This window comes from Triturus cristatus, chromosome 9, assembly GCF_964204655.1.
Source record: "Triturus cristatus chromosome 9, aTriCri1.1, whole genome shotgun sequence".
NCBI classification, from domain to species: Eukaryota; Metazoa; Chordata; class Amphibia; order Caudata; family Salamandridae; genus Triturus; species Triturus cristatus.
The window spans coordinates 455714069-455732213 of record NC_140592.1 but is presented as its reverse complement, the minus strand read 5'-3'; the positions used below and the strand labels follow the sequence as shown (position 1 = coordinate 455732213).

The 18145-nt window shown below is 42.1% G+C and overlaps 1 protein-coding gene across 2 annotated transcripts in view; it reads left to right on the top strand.

The window, feature by feature from the left end:
• Window positions 1-18145, top strand: part of PLD3 (phospholipase D family member 3) — a 269488-nt gene that overhangs the window by 52787 nt on the left and 198556 nt on the right. For both annotated transcript variants that reach the window (XM_085625365.1, XM_085625364.1), the window contains exon 2: window positions 4205-4274. The gene's annotated coding sequence lies outside the window, so the exon portion shown is untranslated. The remainder of the gene's footprint in view (window positions 1-4204; window positions 4275-18145) is intronic.

Genomic DNA, 18145 nt, shown 5'->3' with positions numbered 1-18145 from the left:
AAGAGCCATGCCTGCATATGAAGATTCTATTTTGTTGTATGTTCATTGAGGCAAGTTTGTTTTTAATTGCAGTTGAAGTGTTATATAGCGTGACATCGAGCCCGACAATAACGCATTGCATGAGTGCTTATTCTCCACACCCATATTGCTCCTTCTCCTCTGTGTACTTCTCTACTCCTCCACTCTATTTTTAGCAGTTTTATGTAGCGCTAACATGGCTCAAGGCCTTGGGAGCCTTAACATGAGCTGCAGTTAGATTACATAATGTCAGATTCATGTTTAGGAACACGGACGTTAAATGATTTGCCCAGAATCACAAGCTGTTGAGCTGACGCGAAAGTTGTTTAATCTGCACAGCCCCCATACCACCCAACTCTTCATCTGCCCCCACCTCCCTTTGCTCCCTGTTGCAGCTCCAACTCCATGTTTTGTCTTAATCTTCACAGCCCGCACACTTCCTCTCTTGCACCGCACCCACTCTTTCCTTCCCCATTTCTGCCATCCACTCCGCTTCATTTTTTTTTAACCAAGCTCTTTGGTTAACCATTCACACTGTTATCTCTAGCACCCCCATACATACATCAGTCGGCCTATTTAAAACTCAAGAATGACACACTCACCGATAGGTGAAAGATGTGAAGTTCCTTGAAGGGACCTACACTTGATTCCTAGTGTCCCCGCAGTGCTTCTTATCTTAAAGGGTCACGCCCATCGAGGGATAACCCTCATCAGAGCAAAAGCATATACTTCCATCTCTCTCCCAACAATCCATTTGTCTCTACGTAGTACTATGAAACACATTATATGGGTGATGTTGGCTTCATCACTAGCCACTGGGTACAACATTCTCTAGGCTGAGATAATAGTGATGGGGAACTATATCCCCCTTACGGTTTTGGTGGTTTTCACTTAATTTGTTTATCAAGTTTTCTAGAGCGACGTATTACCTGAGGCCAGTGATGCTCATATCTCCAGGATATAATTCTAATATGTATCCCGGGACAGGGAACCTTACTAACGCCCACCAGGGGATGGCGTCTCCAACCGACCTCTAGTGCAGAATCCCCCTGTGTGGTCGCAAAATCCTGGGGTTTTGCTTCCCTTAATGCCCGGTGTCTTCAGCTCGCCCCATGTGTCAGAAGTTAGATATACTTATCTCCTTATGGCAGTATTTAATTAAATATTGTTTATTCAAAAACGGTGCAGCGTGTTAAACCTGTTGCCCTCATTAGCGCATCATGTTGTGACTAAACTTGCATTTGCGTCATCGACAGGAAGTGATCACACTCATTTTAAATAGCTGGTCTCTCCCTGCTACCAAAGTCTACAATGACATACAGTATTTACATGGGCCACAAATTCACCGTACACTTAAGGATCCCTCCCTTCTACTGCCTTCATCATGAATCCTACTCCCGGGGGCTGGGACCTCCCGCCAACCACAACTGACAGGGCCCTTGGGAAGCTCTGCGGGCTATATTATTTGGGTAAAAAGAACTATTGATGGACAGAATGCAGAACAATGTCATACATTCACCCCAGTACAGAGATCTGGGCCTAAATCCATCCTTTTTTTGCTCACCGTGCCATTCCAGTTTAGACCCAGCCATATGCAAATCAGTCTTGACCCTGTGCCCAATGAGGCCCAGATCTCTGTACTGGGATGAATGCATGACTTTGTTCTGCATTCTGTCCATCAACCGTTCTTTTAGCCTTTGTCACCCCGAGTGGGACGGGTATGCTCAGACATGAGTCCCGTGCTCTCCATGCCTCTGGAATCAAGCTATCCTGGCTGAAGAGGGGTGAAACCCCGAAACTGGTCCTAGGATGCTTGTTTCCAGTCCAGGGAGGACCTGGCTTGGCAGTTCGGGCTGGATTGTTCCCATGAGGCACAGGGTCAAGACTGATTTGCATATGGCTGGGTTCAAACTGGAATGGCATGGTGAGCAAAAAAGCTATGGATTTAGGCCCAGATCTCTGTTCTGGGGTGAATGTATGACTTTGTTCTGCATTCTGTCCATCAACTGTTGTTTTTACATATATTATTTGGGTACCATAGTCTGGAGCATGCATAATGCAGATTACCTTAAGATTTTTGTGCCACGTGGACGCTGAAACACCCCATTGTTGCAACTGTTCTAGAAGTGCCCATTCATAGGTTGGTACCCGTCATGTTTTCCAAGTCACCTAATTTAACAACTCGACCTGTTCCTAGATTTTGTGTCTTAACGGGCGCCATTTTATCATTGAACGTTCTTTTGCCTAATCTCGGGATGCAACACATCTTTGTGCATAAGCGTTGTTGCCGGTGCCAGCCTGTTTTACATATTCAGAGCATATATTAACTGCACCAATCTGACAATAATGTCCTCCAAACTAAGAAGAGATAGGAATGTTTTTTTAAAATATATACAGAAACATCCTGTACCATCACTCATAATGTGCCAATACGTATGGGAGCTCATTGAGCACATACTGTGAATTACTCTAAATATAAAATCGCTGTGTAAGGTACAAGCTCAATATGTGTATGTTACAGATTTTTCTGGGGACACTAAACCCCTTTGGAATTGGTCAGGTAATGGTCCCCAGACTAAACCCCTTTGGAATTGGTCAGGTAATGGTCCCAGACTACCAATAGGCGTTCTAAATTAGTGCGTTACAGATGTGTGTTAAAAAAGGTCTTTTATGTGGTAAACCGATCCCATTCTTCCTTATTATTAAAATCACATCTTCTTATGTTGAATTTATATATAAACCATCGTTCCCTTAATTTCCTTCTTTCACCAATGTTCCCTCCTCTCCCTTTGCTCTTAATTTTTGCCAAGATAAACCACCTAATGTCGGTACTCACGTGGCCCTTTTCTAAGAGATGTTCTACTAACAGGGAGTTGATTTCTTTTTGTGTTCTCACAGCCAACTTGTGTTCACAGATTCTAAGTCTCATTAGGTCTCGCCTTGCTATCGCGTAAGCGATTGCAAAGCGAGACTATTTAAGGGGCACCCAAAAGTGCTCCGAAAAGCGGATTGCATGGCGAGCACGCGCACAATCACGCGCATCATGCCGCCATGCAATCCGTTTGGCATCGCACTTCAAAGGGTCCGCTCCCCCGCCTGGAATGCGGTCCCCCGCACCCACCAAGCGCGCGCGCCACGCTCCGCCGGGCTTGTCTTGTTTACTTTTGTGTCTAGTAAATCGAGGTTGGGTTTTGAGAATTGTATTGCAGTCCACTAGACCAGTTTGTATTACTTCGTTAGATTTGGAGAATATTTCTGTTTTTCTCATGGGATCGATCTGAAAATGTTGGTGATGTTTGCAGCTATGTGTTTTATTTGGGTGGAAGTTTTGAGAGAAATAGTTTCACTCCCTTTGCATCCTTTGTTGCAGCCTGGGCATGGAGAATTGGCTCTTTCTTAATGTCCATGTGTTCGCTGGCGTCATCGAGTGTTTATTACCCTACACTGTGAACAGCAGTTGGTTTCATTGAACGTGCCCTCCGGCACCCACCCTAGCATGCACACAAACGTATCATTCTCTAATCCTTGCAGGATCCGTGAAAGAGAGAGAATCCATCAATAAAGCAACACATGCTCACTGGGTTGTGTTTGAATTGCCCATGGCTTAAGGTTGATCATGAGCAATGGTCAGTAGATTTTGCTTTTAATGTCATCAGTGTGTATGCAGAACATCTTTAGTATTGAGACTCTAAGCTGTGTGTTAATACATCAGAATGTGCAGTGATGGAATAGTTTCAAGACTACGGATCTGCCTGGGTAAAGAATATCCACGTCCGGAAACACCTTGGTGTCTGCTAACCCTCCATCTGAAGCATACTTCCTCGGGCACGCCCCTTCTGTCCTGCTGTTAGATTGAATGCATCTTTTCACTCAACTACTGGTGCTGGCAAGAGAAACGGGGGCTAACGGGACGCGTGGCAGCTGTTCTGTATCCGGAGATCCCTTCCACTGGCTCTTGGGTCGCTCTTGAATCTCGCTGCAGCGAGATGTCAGCTAAGCTGCCTTTTATGACAGCCAAGTATTGGGCTCTTTCAACCTCACTGTAATGTTCTTTGCACATTGTATTTGATTAAAGGACTGCAGGTTCTTGTTGTAATTAGTTATTGTGCCATGTGCTTCACTTTGCTTCATGCTTTCGAAGTCTATTTTCTTGCTGTGGTCGTTAATCCCAAACTTTTTGCTTTAGGAAAACAGTGAAAAGGAATCTGGCCAGGAAACGCCGACGACGGAGTCCATAGAAACATCTGCAGCAGGAGGTGAGATGTGCACTAATATCATGGATGGCCGGCCGAGAAAGGATTTGTATGTTCAGTGTTTTCATTAAAAGTCTCTCGGCATGAGATTATAGTCAGGGCACAAGTCCTAACAAGCATTGGCATAGCCAATAGGTCTCGCCTTTGGGACCTTATAAGTGTTTAGCCATGCAACAGTTAATGTTGCACCAAGGATAATGTGCTGCATAACTAAATACTTATAAGGTTCCAAAAGCGAGACCTATTGGCTATGCCAATGCTTGTTTTTCTACTGGTCTCACCAATATATCCCAAACTCCATTTTGATTTCTCCTAAAGGCAAACATAGGATTAGCTAGGTTTACATCCTCATTGTAATTAAGAATATTCCGATTTTTATGATGACATTTTTGATGTGATTACTCATATTTGAGAAGTGACTAACAAGATAATCCTCTCTGGGGTTTTACTTTTCTTGGGATTATTGTACTAGCTGCCCCCATCGTAAAATCGGGCTCTTTTGAAAGAGTGGTTGATGAACTTCTCAGGGTAGCCTCTTTCTCTCAACTTCATTTTGAGTGTTTATGGAAATCCTCAATAGATGAGCAATTTCCCCTGAGTCGGAGAAATTGCCCAAATGGGATGTTGTCTTTCTGTGATTTTGGATGGTAACTTGAATAGTGTAATAACCTGCAGGTCTAGTAACTTGAATAATCTACTCTACCTAATTGTAATGTACTTGACTAATAAACTGGTCTCACTATGTTGGACTAGGCAAATATTTTATTTTACAGAGCCACCTTTTTCTTCATTATCGCATACTAGAGCACCTTCCAATATTTGAAGTCAGCTTTCCTGCTGTACAAAAAAACTTATTTGGTTTGATTTAATAGACTAAACATTTTCTCCATGCTTAATAAGAATTTAGCCCACATATATAGTACGTATGACCCCTGACTCGCCTCTTAGGTCGCTAATAGCATTGCCTTCAGGTCAGAAGCTGGAATGTTCCTCAGTTTATCTTTAAAAACTCCAATTTTAATAAATCTATTACTAAAGAATGAGGTGGTAGTGCACTGTCCTTTACAGACAGCACATTTTCCATAAAAAATTCCAAAACCTGTCCCACTAACATGCAGTTTTACTTATAAAACTATATAGTGTATAAACAATCTGTGGAAATTGGGTTTCAGCAAACATCTTTATCATTTGTACGTCAACAAGTAAAGTGTTCTGATTTGTTTTCATCCTATTGTTTTTATCACGCAGAATTACAAAACAAGTGCTTTCAGAACTATTGAAGTTTATTTTTAAATGTTTGTACAGTTCACTTTTTAGCTATTTAAATGTGTCAGAATAAAACATTTCATCCTACAGCCTTTCATTTTACCCTTACTTTCTCTACAGCATGTTTGTCAGACAGTTCACGTTACATAATCCTCCAACCTTGCAGTCAGAGAAAGAAAAGTAATTGTTGATGTAAACTGACTTTTGACCTCTGTCTCTGAACACAGAATAAATGTGACAAGATAAAACAAGATTTAAAGGCTTCTTTATTGCTCCTTCACTTTTTGAGTGAACAGAATGGACACACCTATTGTTTGTCAGCTTTCCAGAAGGGTCCAGTAGGCCCTAAATATAGCTAGCCCTGATAAAATATGACTTGCTGTAGGGAGTGGGCCAGTAGATTTGTTGAGGCTTGAAAAGGGTTTTTTTCGATGGTAGGCTTGGTAAAAAGCTCTACCTCAAGGTGTCCCTCCACCTCCTTAATGGTACTATTTAGGAAGTCTACCTTCGTATCACTAACGTTAGCTATAAATTTTAGATTTACATCACCCAAGTTCAGCCAGAGCAGAAATTCATCAAGTTGTTCTCTAGGGCCTTCCCATACCAAAAATATATAGTTGAGAAATTGATGCCAACATTAGATTTTTTTCATAAAAGAGAGCCAGCTCGTAAATATGTTTATTCTCGTTTTCGCATACATCGAGGCAGGCTAAACTCTGTGCACAGGTGGTTCCCAGGATGGCCCCTTTGAGTTGGAGAAACTAAAATTTCTTTTCAAAAGAAAATACTATTTTTAATGACCATTGTTGTACAACTCACTATGAAATCCTTATTTACTCCTTCCATAACAGAGTTACTTAAAACCTCTCTTAGAACTTCTATTGTGTCATTCTGGGGAATATTTGTGTACAATGCTTCTATCGAGCATAACAAGGAATTGTTTATCTTTACTGAACTGTGCTCCTTCCAGGATTGCGATCATATGAGCAGAGTCTTTTATATATGACAATTGCTTGCTGATTGATGGTTTTAAATAAAGCATATTTACTTAGGGGTTCTACCAGGGAACCCATACAGGAGACGATAGGTCTCAGGACTGTATCCTGCATATTTTTATGAACTTTAGGTAGAGCATAGAATGCTGGAATAATGGGATATTTGTTTTTAAGGAATCTATATTCCTCGTCACAGATACACTTGTAACACTTAGCCTCTTCTAATAGGACCTCAACCTCTTTTTGACCTTAGCAGTCTATTGTTAGGCACCCTCTAATAGTGTACTTCAAAAGACAGGAGTTTAAAGGCCCTGGCCTCATAATCCAAGGTATCAAACGCAACCACACAATCCCCTTGCAGGTTGATGGTAATATTATTATCCTACTTCAGGGCATTCATGGTTTCTCTATGTTCTTTGGACAAATTGTTAGATTGGAAACCTGATTCTTCTAAGATTTGTAAAAAAATTATCGCCACTACTTTTTTTTAAAACGTCAAGATTTTTACCAACTTGAGCTATTGTGGGGATAAATGTGGATTTTGGCCTCAGACCAAAATTATTAGTAGTTTGTCTATCATTTACGGTCCTCCAAAAACCTGTTTAAGCTCATTTATCTGAAAAAGGCCTTGAGATCCCTTTCTATTCGAATTTGTTGGGCTCGATATTGGGAACAAAACTAAAGCCCTTCTCCAAAACTCTCTCTGTTGTGCTCAAAGTTCTACTAAACAGATTAATTATTGAAGCTTTGTCTATTTACAATTTTTCTGGCTCCTTGTCCGGATATAGTCTTGAGGAGGTTGGTTCCTCATAAATTGATGCCTTCCTCTGTGTTGTTTCTGTCTGCTTTCTTCTTGGCTACATGCTTTGAAATATGTGGGTCATTGGCCCGGAATTCAGTGGATTTCACGAACACTTATACGAGGGCACGACTTCTCAAACAACATTGACATATTGCTGTGCTATTGCAGATAGAAGGGTATCTTTGCATGCTCCAGCCATAGATTACGATTCATTTTGGGTAGTCAAAACAATACTCTTCGTCGTCTTTCCTATTCCCAGGGCAACAAGCTAGGCAAACACCGTGCTAGGCAACTGGATTAAAAGCGGGAAAGGGAATACATAGGCGGCATATTGGGAGACAATTGGGGACTGATGCATAGGGACGAGGACAAAGCTGATGTCTTCGGCTCCTTCTATAAAACTCTTTACACAGGGGAACGGCGGGATACCAGTAAACAACGGGATTACCTTCTGACATTACGCTTTCCTCAGGTTTCCCAGGAGTGGAATGACCAGCTCACCGCCACTATTTCCCCAGAGGTGGTGGGTAGCGCCATACACTCACTTAAAGCACACAAAGCCCCGGGACCAGACGGGTACACATCCCAATTTTATAAAACTTTTGCCCCAGACCTGATACCACACCTAACACAGCTTTTTAACACAATGGCAGAGGAGGGAGAGGTAATGAGTTCGATTGCTGAAGCCCTAGTAATGGTTATCCCCAAACGGGGGAAGACCCCCAATCCTGCTCCTCCTACCGCCCCATCGCCCTGTTGAATCTAGATGCGAAGCTCTATTCGGCAATCCTGGCGACCCAACTGAATGATCTCACGCCGGATCTGGTCCACCTGGACCAGTTGGGATTTATTAAGGGGCGTCAAACTCATGATAACACACGACGTATAGTACATTTGATTGAGAAGGCCAATAGACGCCACATTCCTGCAGTGCTTGTCGGGCTCGATGCCGAGAAGGCTTTCAACAGGGTGGACTGGGCGTTTCTTTTTAGCACTCTCACGGCAATCGGCTTCGCTGCCAAATTCATTAATATGATTCGGGCCAACTATGTCCAGCCCCGCACTAGGGTCCAGGTGAATGGGGTGCTATCTGCCCCCTTTCTTCACACCAGAAGCACTCACCAGGGGTCCCCGCTTTCGCCCCTCCTATTCACCCTCAGCATTGAACCTTTGGCGATTTCCATCAGGCCAATCTGGCTATTCAGGGAATTCCCTTCAGCGGTAAATCGCACAAAATATCTCTTTTCGCAGATGATGTGCTTTTGTCTATCGCTGATCCTTAGCACTCCTTACCTTCCCTCCAATCTTAACTGCAAAGGTTCGAAGAAGTAGCAGGCTTTAAGGTCAATTTCGGCAAGTCATACATTCTAAATCTAACTCTCCCAGAGGCAGAGGCTCGGGAGTTGCAGAATCACACCCTGCTTCAATGGGTTCTAGTTCACTCCAATACTTGGGGGTCCAATTGACGCCGCAAGTGGAAGGGGCTCTACCGGGCCAACTTTCCCTCCTCCTTCTCTCGCCTTCAAATGGAACTTCCGAGATGGAAACCGCTTTTTATATATTGGCTCGGTCGCATACACGCGATTAAAATGACAATACTCCCTAGACTCCTATATCTTTTTCAGGCCTTACCCATAGAACTAGAGAACGACTTCCTCCCCAGAGTTAAGTCCACAATTCTACAATTTATCTGGCAGGGTGGACGAGCCCGCTTCTCCTTTTCCATACTACGATGGCCCCGGGGGAGGGTGGCGTGGGTCTACCTGACTTCGGCCTATACTATAAAGCAGCCCAATTACGAGTTGTGACGGAATGGTCCAAACGTAAATCGGAGAAGCATTGGCTTCACATGGACCGCTCCGTAGCGGGGAGAACTATCTGGGATCTCATTTGGCGCCCTAAAAAGGACAGACCTCAAAATGTATACATTAGTACCCCCACTCACACTACTTTGAAGGTATGGGATTCCATCTCTGGTAACGACCAATGGACCTCGTTCCCTTCACCTTACACGCCACTACATTTTAACCCAGCTTTTCCCCCAGCCCTACATGAGGGACGCTTGGAGAGAGGTTGGCTGTCTGGCCTTGACACATCTTTTCCATGGCTACGAACTCCTTACCTTTGTAAACTGCAGAAGGGACTATGGTTTGACAGCCATTGAACACTTTCATCACCTCCAAGTGCAGCACTGGGTAGTTACACCACACATTCGTGAAGCAGCCACACGCCCCCTCACGAAATTTGAAACTTTTGTCCTCAGGCCGGATTCTATGAAAGGGGTGATCTCTTTTCTATACTGCCACCTCCTTACATCTATGCACTCCCCACGGCCACGATACATGCATATGTGGGAAGCTATTCTTGAACGCAACATCTCGGATCGGGAATGGGCAGGACTGTGGTCCGACATCACAAAATTCAACCTTTCCACAGACCTTCGTGAATCTCATCTTAAGACTATGATGGACTGGTATCTATACCCCAACAAGCTTAGGAGGATCTTCCTGAATATCTCTGACAGGTGCTGGAGAGGGTGTGGCCTCCTGGGCAACTTCCAACACATTTGGTGGGACTGTCCCACGATTCGTCCATTTTGGGAGGAAATCTTGGCCCACATTAAAGAGATCTTCGGCTACCCCATTCCGACCACTATGGCAGTGATCCTCTTGGGCCTTCGCGATCCAGCCCTGGAACATCAAACCAAGGCAGACAAAGCAATCATGTGGACATGTATAGGGGCAGCGAAGATAGCCATAGCCGCAGCATGGAAGAGAAAGGAGGCACCCGCAATCTCCCTATGGTCCTCTCGACTGTGGAAACTACTCAGTCTTGAGAGGATGTCCGATATCTTTTGTGATGAATATAAAAATTTCAAATATAGATGGAGGCCGCTGGTTACTTTTCTATTGCAAGGCTTGCCTCTGGCTGTCTGCCTTCCCTCTCTCTGAGCCTTACACCTTTTCCAATTCTGAGCTACCTCTGTATGATTCGCCGTGAACGCATTCTGATACTTTATGCCGCCACCACCATTTCATGGGTGGGGACCTTGCTATTTAATTTGCACGGAGTTTTGTTAGGGGGTTTCTTTTTCTTTTTGGATATTCCTTCCCTGTTGGAAGGTTCGGCATAGCACCGTTACAAAAGAAAGACGGATTGAAATCGCAATTGCTATTGTTTGTTTTATATATATTTCTTACTGGCACATGTTCTGGGTCGTTGTCATGTTGGACACTGAACTGCCTATCCTGAGCTATACCATGGGAAGACGGCGGGGACATGTTCTTCGTGATGCACTTCAATCCAGACCTTTTATTATTGTATTCTCATCAGACCTCCCCTTGAGACAGGACCTGTTGTGATGTATTGCAGTTTCGAGCAAAAATGGCAATAACAAATATGTTTGACAAAAAACAATACTCTTTCAATCTAAGGGTAAGTTTTTTTACTTATCATATGGTCATAGAAAAAATGTTTGGAATCATTCTTTGCCTTAGGTAATAAGTCGCTCTGGAAAACTTGATAAATTGAGTGAAAATCACCAAAACCGTATGGAGGAAATATTTCCCCTTCGCTGTTATCTCAGCCCGGAGAATGTTGTACCCAGTGGCGAGTGATTAAGGTGACATCACCTATATAAGGGTGAGCAAAGGAATGTGTTTCATGGTAATACATAGAGACGAAATGGATTGTTGGGAGAGAGTTAGGGATATATACGATTGCTCTCTTACTGGATGAGGGTTATCCCCTGATGCGCTTGGGACTTCAAGATAAGAAGCCTTGTAGGGACACTAGGAATCAAGTGGCAGTCCTTTCAGGCAGGGTTCTGGAATTTAATAAACAATCTACTTGTCCATGGGACAGATTGCTTAATAACCCGGTATTTGTGAAGTGCAAACTAATCACCCCTAAGGGTCTCAAGGCACTGGGGGCCAGTCGGTAAGATTACGCGAGCCTTTGCCTAGAGTCACATGGTGCTGGGCTGAACTGCTGCCACGTCGGGGATCGAACCGTGAGCCCCGTGCTCCGGAGTCAGCCGCCTTGGCCGCTGTGCCACACCTATCCCTATTCAAAAATCTACTTGTCCTGTAAAATAATCGACTTGTCCCTTTGGTGCCACGTAGTGGGGCGATAAATTATTGCAGTTATCTCATTATAAGAGCTCTGATAATGGCCTCTCTGATTATGCCAGGGCTCGTACTGTAGGGTTTGAATGCTAGCAATTCCCACATTTTGCCATCTTTTCACAGATCTACATACTGGGGCTGGAGGAAGCGTTAAGCTATAGTTCCAGAGTTGGACTCGGGGGTCTGTGCAAACGAACCAACTTGTATGTTTTATGCGTTTTCATCAGCTCTTCTCTCATATTTTCCCTTACTGTGAGAGGCTGTGAATGAACTCCTGATAAGGGCAGAAATAAAACTTCTTCCATAGTTGGGGGTAAAAGTGTTTGGAGGGAATGTGAACTCGTAAACGCTCAGCATGTGTAGATTTCGCAAGAGCGAAATCTACACATGCATCTTTCCTCGTGCTAAAATGCACTTCGCAAATATTTTCTAGAAGTACGATTTCCTGTCATACTGTAAATTATTGTGAATTCATGAAAGCTGTAAATCTGCATTAATGAATAGGTGCACTTTTGTGACTTTACTTAAGAATTGGGCCCCTAATTAGGTCTTGAGTTAATCAAGACCTTTTTGTTTTTATTAAAATTCTCTCTCTCACTATACACTTGCTTCACTGGGAGTGACCACATTCTACTCTTTCACAAGGAGCATATCGGCACACAAAGTAGTTTTGCTCAGTGCCAAAATCTTCTGTGCCAATGTGTTCTTTTTGAGACCAAAAAATAAGATTGCTTTTTGACATTTTTTGTTATAATGGTAAAAGCCTGGCAGCTATTAGAACTATAACGTTTTACAAAAATAATGTCTGAACAAGACACGCTTTGACAAAACGAAAAGGCTGACCACCAATGTCAGACCTATTGGTTTTGCCCCTGATTGTTTATTTTAATGTTTTCCATAATCTTGTTGAAACTGGATGCACTGATTTTTCCTTTTATGAATATTTTTGGGGAATAGTAGCATGCATCAACATATTTTAGTAGATGATGCTTGCAAGAAATAGTACCTAAAATGTCACTGTAGATTAGCAAAATGTTTTTTTACTGATTGCATTTTTTGTGAACATTTAATTTGAAAGCAAAGACTTAACAATCTTGCTTTTAAGCTTCTGCAAATATTTGCATCTAATCAGATAGCATTCTGGGAGCATTATACGTAGCGTCATATTGTTAAACTTTACAAACGTGTGTAGACATTTTTAAACCACCGTCTGCAGTGCTGTTCTAGCTTCCATTTCCTTAGAGCGCTATCCCTAATAATAAAGGCTTTACATTTATGAATCATAATTACAATTTCAAACAGCATTAACATATGGTCAAAAATACTACCTTAACTGCAGACAATGCCCTTCCTTGTTCCATAATGTGGTACTGTAAACTGGCAGTCAAAAGTTTTGTGCTGCAGGGGGGTTGGGCCTACTTGTGTAAAGGACAAAATATGCATGAAAACATGTCCTTGACCCCAAACAATATGTCCTGGCAGTGGAGCTATAGGAATTCCACACTCCTGCTTCAAGGAACTTCACATCTTTCACCTGTTGGTGAGTGTATCATTATTGAGTTTTAAATAGGCCGATTGATGTATGTATGGTCGGTTCTAGTGAAAAGTGTATGAATGAATAACTGCCGACAGTATTGACACAACGAGTTACAAAGTATACCACAAGAGCGTCAGAATAAATGCGTGTCACATATGGTTGATCCAAACACCTAGGGATGGTGTGATAAGGTGTTGAGAATAAGCTGTTTGTTGCCAGTATCACTGCAGATTGGAAAGCACAGAGGGATAATTTATGTTGTACTATCGCTGTAAAGAATTTTCTATTAGTGCCATGAATTTTTCCCAATTTAATGTGAAAAGTTTATAATCTATATATTGTCCTTTCATAGGTTTTAATTATTTGTACTTAATGTATGTTGTGAGAAGTTTACATGTGGGTCCTGAAGAAGGTGTCAAACACTTGTGAGACCCATTGAAACGCATCAACAAAATTTACAATAATGAATCTGTGTAAATGCAGGACCATTGCCCACGATGTCATGCACACGATGCCGACCTCCTACATATGCTGTGGGTCTGCCCGCCCCTGTCTGCCTTCTGGGCCACCATCATAAGGGTCCTAGGGACTGTAACTGGAATTGCCTATGGGGATAACGCGGCATATTGTATATTGGGCCTGCAGCGCCGCCATAAGCAGCAGAAGGTACAAACCCAGTTTGCTAACCTGGCCTTGGTTATCGCAAAGCGTTCAATTACCATCAGGTGGAAGTCCACCGTGCCCCCCACGGCACATAGTTGGCATGGGGAGGTGGTCAGATGGAGGAGGGCAGAGAGTGCGGTGATAAGGCGGGAAGAACGCAGGGGCTAATGGAAGACGCTGATCTCATTGGACTGGGATTCGATGTTACGGAACCCCCACCAGTATGACATTCTGCCGGGCATTACAACATAACTCATACTAAACTGCATGTACTGTATAGGAGCACCCCTGGTTGAGTGTGCACACCTGCATGTTAAGCAGCTATGTATGCACATACACTTATGACAGAACTGTGCTTCATATCCGTATATGCGTGGACAGGAGTGAGGCGGGGAGGGAAGTGAGGGTGTAGGGGCCGGGGGGGGGGGGGGTGATTTGGGAATAATTCTTTGATATGCAAATTGATACCATGAATCACTCAGTATGCACTATTCTTGTGATATTTTCACATTTATTCACGAACTCCATTGCTGATGCACCTACGGTTAATATGTAGTAGATTGTATATATGTAGTTTCATTATATATATATTGTGTGTGTGTGTGTATATATATATATATATATATATATATATATATATATATATATATATATATATATATATATATATATATTGTAATATCAGAGGAGCTGATAATATTGCCCTTCATTCCTCACCTTGGCGTGTGTCCCCCCCCCCCCCCCCCCCCCCCCAGGGAGCTATGGGACTCTCTTGATGCTTTCTCATTGGAATACTTGCCCCCGTGAATATACGGTATAGATCACACCCGGGGAGTACTCTATACCAGTCTCATTTGATGACACTATGCAAACGTTACTTGGACAAAGCTGTCTACTTTCCCCTAAGGCATACACAGGTACACATCATTTCTTTCTTCGTTCCACCACTTGGAATTTATGTCAAACTAGACATGCTATACAATCCATACTAAAGTGCTTTATATTAAGGTTGTAAGATGGAAACCATAATGTGATAGGACTGAGTATGGTAAGTTTGTGATACTAAACAATAAACAGTATGTACTTATATATTTATATATCTGATCTGTTGGACTTGTTTACTACAATGATTGATACAATACCATAATGTCATCTTTCCTACTGTTCCTCTTGGTCGTACACCTGTTATAGGTCCTTTTGATATCCACTGTGTATTTTAAGTCTCTCCCTTATAGCATTGCTGCATGATGGAACCTTCCTTTCTTCATTGTGTTAGTTTTTTTTCTTTTGGTTAATTTATTACTTGCTACTGTATTTTCTTTCATTGCTGTTACCTCTGTTCATTTTGTGAAAATGTCAATAAAATGTACTTGAACTCAAAAAACATATGTAGTACATTGATGCTGGTTCCCCCTCTGGGCCTAATGGCATGTCTTGACATGACATGAGGTTAATTACGAAAATCAATAAAGTATGTTAAAAAAATGAATCTGTGTACATTTTGGATAGGAGGGATGGTGATCCTTATTTCTCATCAAGTATCTCATATATATATTGAACAGATCAGTATGTTTATATCAACAGTTGCTGTTGACATATTTTGTTTGAATTTGGTTTTATGACTATTGCATAAAACTGCATTGCACCGTATTGTGAAGGTTTTTAACTGCAAGGCATTTTTCTTATGTAATATTTGTTTTTAACCTTGTGAATGGCACGAATATTACGATTATTATTGTGACACTGTTGAATTATACATTGAAAGATTTAGAATTTAGTACTGAAACTGATACTTGAAAACTTCAAGCTTGGTGTCTTATAATACTGCTGTGGTACTGGATTTGTTGATTTTAATAGGGTTTGTAATATTAGCCCAGAGGATGTGTGAAGAGTGAATGCAGTGTACCCATGTGGAGTGATAATTTCCCAAGGGGAGATTTGACTTTACTGTTTACAACAGTGCTCTGCCTCTTGTTGTTTGGTGCCCTCTCTCACATTTTATCCATTTAGCTTCCTGGGCTCTCCTAATATTGTTGTCACATAAATACTTTGATATGCTCTTTCATCATAATTGTTATGCCAGCAGAGTTTTGAAGCTGCTGTATTATTAAAAACTAAAAAGGTGATGCGTGGACCGCTTGACTTAATGCCAGCTCATTACTCTGGATCACATACCGTTGCATCCCTTTTTAGATCACACCTGACGACAGCCTTTAGCAGTTTTTTGTCAAAGCCCTACGGTGTACCATAGCAATACTTATTGTGGGCATTTGGTCAGCCCATTTATTTACATTGGTTGGCCTCCTCGCCAGTCTCATTTGCTTGGTTCTTATTCAAATATTCAATAGCTTTCACTTCTCAGCTTGTATCTGCCCCTCTCCAAGAGTATAGTTTCTTTACCATCCTTGTTATTGCATCACTTGAATCCTTCCATGGCTCATATCTTGTGATTGTTTTTGAGCTCTCCATGGCATGGGAGTGTTTGTGTGTGTTTTTTTTTGCTTTCTCCCACGTGCTCCTTCTCCTCTCACACCCCTCCCTGCCCTCTGCGCTCTCCTTGCTGCTCCCCATATATACATTAAGGCTTCAGCTAAAGAGCAGGCTTTATTGGATTGATTTTGTTTTTCCTTCTGTGTTCCACATACAACATGAGAGCCCAGGTCTTCACATTTACGACGCTGGGGAAGGGGTGGGCTGGTCCACTCACCTCGCCTGGAGATGTCTTGTCGTAGAGGCTTAAAAATCTGCTCCATGGGCTACTGCACCAGCTGACCAAGATTTTGTGCCAGAGCGGTGAAAAGTAAATTAGCACTGTAAAGCGTTTTCCTTTAAATTCTAACACTTCCTTATACATCTTAACTGGTATGTACTTTTAAGTACCTGCAGTTAGTCCTTAGTGTTCTTTCTAACCTCTATCACCTGCAAAATTCTGTTTAGTTTCTTGTGTGAAAAGTATGTGGAAAAAAATTGTTTTAGCTTGGCTTGGCTTCAGCAAGAGGAGAGTATTACTCTCTCACATGCTAATAGACTGGTGATGTGTTGTTCTGCCTTCCAGGAAGTGTTTCCATTAGAATTCACAAAGGATTATTCTAAATCTGAAAAACTAAACTCAACTATGCTGTTTGTCACATTCAGTTCTTTTTCTACACAGTAAACAATTTTGTTTGCTGTTTTTTACCAGCACTGATAAAAAATGGTAGGACAGTCTATATTGTGATAAGCAACATTTGTGCATACAGTGCGTGCTAACAGCATTTGTAAATGTTTGGGTTTTCATTTGTTAGTACATTAAAGCCAAATCTACTGGCTTTGCCAGTGTATGTTTTTGTTTTCAAAACAGTGCCTTCTTTGGAGGTTTATTTCTTTAAAAAACTAAAAAGGAGAGTGCAGTGCTCTGGAGAGTAGAAGGAAGTAGAGTAGCAAAGAATGGAGTGGCAAAGAGTGGAGTATGCATGGTGGGGGAGTGCTCTGCCAATACAGATAACATCATCATCATTATCTTTATTTCGACTTAAAAAGTCATAAAAGAAGTAGCAATACATTACAGAACAAATCTTTACATATTATTAAAATTTACGGTAAGAATTAAAAATCATAACAATTTCATCAATTATGCATTAAATCAACAGAAATGCAGCTCGTATTTGTAAGGTTCAGGCCCCTAGACATTAATGGAGGCAAAGTCATTTTGCTACAAGACATCTTCTGATGTTCCACATGGCAGCTAAAAATTTACTAACAGCAAAAACAGTTAATGGGGATAGGTCAGTTTTTAATAATCAGATAACACTTTTTCAACTGAAATGACCTTTGCATTTGCACAGACATACAGCTTTACTGATAAAGCTATAGGGAGACCTGTCATGATAGCAACACGAGAACCCGCTGCACACACCTCTCAATTGCCCTTGACCAATTACCGATAAACTTAATCCACACTGCTAATACTGGCCGCAACATTGACGAACTGTGGGACCAGCTTATAGTACCAAAAATGGGCACAGATAGGGCAACTCCTATTGTTCTACTTGCTTTACCACTGCAATTACGAGAGGTAGCTCCCGCTTTGACCCCACACCCGCAGCTCAAGATTATTTCCTGGAACGTAGCCGGACTTAACAGTAAATTGTTACTACCCGACTGGAACAAACTAATAGAAGGCCAAGATATCTGCCTCTTCCAGGAAACCTGGAGCCTAGTCCCCCTCTATAAATCTGGCTATATCTGTTTCTTCTTGCCAGCTGTCACCATAGGGAGAGGTCGCCCTTCAGGAGGCCTGATTGTCTGGGTTAACATTGCTCCGGGCTGTAGAATTATCGAACACAACTGTGCAAACCCCGATATAATGAGGCTCACTATTACTTAGAAAAAAGGAGCCATATCCCTTGAGCTGTTTAATGTATATGTAAGGGGGACAAAGGGGGATGCCTCCTCAGCTATTGTTTCATCTCTTGAGCAAGAGCTGTCTAGCTGCCACCCTGACT